Source organism: Vigna unguiculata, unplaced genomic scaffold (genome assembly GCF_037176805.1).
Source record: "Vigna unguiculata cultivar grain cowpea cultivar isolate G323 ecotype 2 unplaced genomic scaffold, ASM3717680v1 ptg000246l, whole genome shotgun sequence".
In the NCBI taxonomy this organism is placed as follows: Eukaryota; Viridiplantae; Streptophyta; class Magnoliopsida; order Fabales; family Fabaceae; genus Vigna; species Vigna unguiculata.
The window spans coordinates 1-5,000 of record NW_028196882.1 but is presented as its reverse complement, the minus strand read 5'-3'; the positions used below and the strand labels follow the sequence as shown (position 1 = coordinate 5,000).

General features: G+C 26.9%; 1 non-coding gene across 1 annotated transcript; it reads right to left on the bottom strand.

The window, feature by feature from the left end:
• Nucleotides 1–26: 26 nt before the first annotated feature.
• TRNAN-GUU (transfer RNA asparagine (anticodon GUU)) lies at nucleotides 27–98 on the bottom strand. The gene has a single exon. It is a non-coding gene; the product is annotated as a tRNA-Asn (tRNA).
• Between the last annotated feature and the right edge of the window lie 4,902 nt (nucleotides 99–5,000).

Here is a 5,000-nt window from a genome sequence, read left to right as displayed (position 1 = left end):
ATTACAGATTTCGGAATCAATTCAATCTCCCCAAGTAGGATTCGAACCTACGACCAGTCAGTTAACAGCCGACCGCTCTACCACTGAGCTACTGAGGAACAACGGGAAATTCGATCTCATAGAGTTCAATTCCCGTTCTCAACCCATGACCAATAGGAACTCGAAGTTTCCTTCGTAACTCGTCAAATTTCTTCACAGCGGCTCCCTTCCATGCCTCATTTCATAGGGAACCTCAAACTGGCTCTATTTCATTATATTACATCCATAAACTAATTCCATTCATTTAATATCCCTATCTTTGGTGTTATTGAGATAAGAGATGTCGTTTCTATTTCTAGTCTATCTATTTCTATAAATGGAAAATTATGCAAAATTGAAAATTGAAAAATCGTTATATAATAATCCAAAAATTGCAATAGAAAAGAAAAAGAGAGGTTTGAGATGATTTTTCAATCTTTTATACTGGAGAATCTAGTATTCTTATGCATGAAGATAATGAATTCGATAGTTGTGGTCGGACTCTATTATGGATTTATGACCACATTTTCCATAGGGCCCTCTTATCTCTTCCTTCTTCGAGCTAGACTTGTGGAAGAAGGAACCGAGAAGAAAATAGCAGCAACAACTGGGTTTATTACGGGACAGCTCATAATGTTCATGTCTATCTATTATGCGCCTTTGCATTTAGCATTGGGTAGACCCCATACAATAACTGTCATAGCTATACCCTATCTTTTATTTCAGTTCTTCGGCAATAGTCAAAAAAACTTTTTGAATTATGGATACAAGAATCCAAATTCAATACGTAATTTTAGTATTCAAAGAAGATTCTTTCAGAATCTTCTTTTTCAATTTTTAAATCCCCTTTTCTTACCGAGTTCCATATTCATGAGATTCATCAATATTTATTTGTTTCGATGTAACAATAAATTGCTATTTTTAACAAGTAGTTTTATTGGTTGGATAATAGGTCATACTTTTTTTATAAAATGGATTGAATTTTTATTAATCTGCATACAGCAAAATAATTGGATTAAATCTAATGTCCGTATTCAATCAAAAAAAGACATTCTGTCAGAATTTAGAAATTATATGTTTAAAATCTTTGCTTTTTTCTTATTTGTTACCTGTTTATATTATTTAGGAAGAACACCTCTCCCCTTTTTTAATAAAAAACTATTAGTATTAGAAAGTAAACAAAGCAATGAAATTTCTAAAAAAGGAAAAAAAAAAGATAAAGATATGTTACAAAAACCTCTTATAAATATTCTTTTCAATTATAAACGATGGAAGCGTCCATTTCGATATATAAAAAATAATGAATTTGAAAACATGGTAAAAAATGAAATTTCAGAATTTTTTTTTCATACATATCAACGTGATGGAAGAGAAAAAATATCTTTTACGTATCCACAAAATTTATCAAGTTTTGAAAAACTGATGGAAACAAAAATAGATTTCTTCACAAAAAAGAAAATTTCCTCTGATGATTTGTATAATGATTCGTACTATAGGAATGAAGAAAAAATAAACAAATTGAGCAATGAATTTATAAATCGCACAAAACTGATAGATAAGAAATTGATTTCTCTCGATATATTCGAAAATAGAATTCGATTTTGTGATGATGAAACTAAAAAAAAATATTTAACTAAAAGAAAAGATCCTTTGTTAAACGGACCCTTCCGTGGACAAATAAAAAACGGTTTTTCAACCTCAATCCAACATGAAAAAACTTACAAAAAAAATAACATTTTTATAAATAAAATTCAAGATATCTTTCTTTATAATAAGATTTCTAAAAAGAATAATAGTAATTCTCCAAAATTAGAGGAAAATAGAAAAACATTTGATAAAAAATTATTAGTAACTACATTTCTTTTTAATCTAATCAGTCAATTTTCATTAGTGTCAAGCTTAAATTCGCACGTACCTTATTTATTTACAGAACCTGAACAAGTAAAAATGAATTATAATTATGACGCAGAAAAAAAACAAATAATCAAAATATTATTTGATGCAATTACAACTGATTTGAACGAAAAAAGAAAAGTAAATCGAAAGAACACTAAGTCTATTAAAAGAAACGAAATCTGTAAAAAAGTACCTCGGTGGTCATACAAATTGATGGACGAATTAGAACAACTAGGTGGAAAAATTGAAGCAGATAATTCTCAAATTCGTTCTAGAAAAGGCAAACGTGTAGTCATTTTGACTAATAAAGATAAATTTTTTAAAATTTTTTAAAAAATACAAGACTTATCGTGATCGTGGAGATACTGAAAATAATGAACAAAAAAACGAATTGGCTTTAAGACGTTATTCCCAACAATCGGATTTTCGAAGAGACATAATCAAAGGATCTATCCGTGCTCAAAGACGGAAAACAGTTACTTGGAAATTTTTTCAAAAAAGGGTGCATTCGCCGCTTTTTTTGGATAAAATTGAAAAATCAATATTCTTTTCTTTTCATAGTTTAAAATCAATGAAAAGATTTTTTATGTTAAATATTTGGATTCGTAAAAAGACAGAATTTCAAATTTTAGGTTCTATAGAGGAAAAAACAAAAAAAGTCCGAAAAAAAAAAGAGGAGGAAGCAAAAAAGGAAAATTGCAGAAAGAAAACGTATAGAAATAGCAGAAGCCTGGGATAGCATTATATTTGCTCAAGTAATAAGAGGTGTTTTATTAATAACCCAATGCTTTATTAGGAAATATATTCTATTACCTTCATTTATAATAATTAAAAATACAATTCGTATACTATTTTTTCAAATTCCAGAATGGTCTGAAGATTATATGGATTGGAAGAGAGAAATATATATTAAATGCACGTATAACGGCGTTCAATTATCCGAAAGAGAGTTTCCGCAAAAATGGCTAACAGATGGGATTCAGATAAAAATATTATTTCCTTTTCGTCTAAAACCTTGGCATAAATCTAAAATACGATGTAATGAAAACAAAAAAAATTCAAAGAAAAAAAAGAACTTTTGTTTTTTAACAGTTTGGGGGATGGAAGTTGAATTGCCTTTTTCTAGTTCCACGAAAAATCCACTTTCCTTTTTCGACCCCATTTTAAAAGAACTAAAAAAAAAAAAGAAAAAATTTGAATTTTTCACTTTTCTAGTTCTAAAAGTTTTAAGTGAAAAATTCAAACTGTTTCTAAATATCGTAATAGAAAAAGCAAAAGGGATCATCCAAAGTATTCTTGAAATTATTAGAAAAAGTATAGTATTCCTCACGAAAAAAAAACAAGAATTTTTAAATTTAAAATATTTTTTATTAAAAGGAAACCCCCAAAACTCGATGAATTGAGCGAAAACAAAAAATATTCAACAATTTGGAAGAATAATTCAATGATTTCTGAAGCAACCATTTCAATTCAATCGATAAAGTCGACAAATTTTTCATTGAAAAAAAAATCTATAAAGGATCTCAATACTAAGAGAAAAGTAGTTATTAAAAAAATAGAAAAAATGAAAAAAGAAGAAAAGAAAAGAGGACTTGGAATTCGCGAGACAAATATTCATTCGAAGAAAAAAATTTATGATAGTAAAAGGATAGAATTCGAAAAAAAAATTTTGCAGATATTCCAAAGAAGAAATATTAGCTTAACTAAAAATCACATTCTTTTTTTCAATTTTTGATGAAAAAAATATACATAGATATCTTTCTATATATCATTTGTATTCCGAAAATCCAGCTACAACTTTTTCTTGAATCAACAAAAAAATTTTTAAATAAATGGCTTTACGATAATGAACCAAATACAGAAAGAAGTTATAAAACAAATCAAAGTATAATTCCCTTTCTTTTAAAATTACACAAATATTTTAATAATAAGAATAAGAATGCGAATTCACATAATTATTTTGATGTCTCCTTTTTGTCACAACCATATGTATTTTTAAATTTGTTACAAACCCGAATTATTAACATAAACATATATAAGTTAAGACTTCTTTTTCAATATAATAAAAATTTTTTTTTTCTGAATAATGAAATAAAGGATTCTTTTTTTGGAGCACAAGGAATAGTTCATTCTAAAGAAAACAAAATAACCTGCTCAATTCTGAACTAAATCAATGGACAAATTGGTTAAAGAATAATTATTATCAATATAACTTATCTAACAGTAGCTGGTCAAAATTAGTATCACAAAAAATGGAGAAATAGAATCACTAAATGTGGTGTAACTCAAAATAAAAATTTAACCAAATGGGATTCATATGGAAAAAGCCATTAATTCTTTACAAAGAACAACAAGGAATCCCATTAAAAAAAAAAATTAGAAAACAATATAAATACGATCTTTTATCCTATAATTTTATGAATTATGCAAATAAGAAAGACTCATATATTATCGATATAGATCCCTATTTCAATCAAATAAAACACAATGATTTCTTCTAATTACAATACATATAAAAAGACTTATTTGATAGAATAAGTAATATTTTTATCAAGAATTATATAGCAGAAGATACTATTATTATAAATCCGGATAGAAAATATTTGGATTGGACGGGAATCAATAGAAAAATACTAAATCGTTCCATATGCAATCCGGAATTTTGGTTCTTTTCCAAATTTGTGATATTTTATAATACATTTAGGGGTAACTCGCAAATTATACCAATAAAATTACTTTATTTACATTCTCTTTTTTTACATTCTAAAGGAAATAAAAATGTTAGTGAAAAGAATATTACTAGAAAGAAAAAAAAAATAGATGTTTTTAGAACATCGAAAAAAAAACCCAAGAACAATATGGAGGCAGAACTTCAATTCTTAGTAAGAAATTTTTGAATTTCCATTTAAACTGGAAAAATTTCTTAGGTCAAAAAATATTTAACAATGTAAAAGTATATTGTCTCCTTATTAGATTGACAAATTTAAGAAAAATTACTATAGCCTCTATTCAAAGAGGAGAACTAGGTCTAGATATTATGATGATTCAAAAACAGACGAATTTAACTCTTTCAGGCTTAAGGAAAA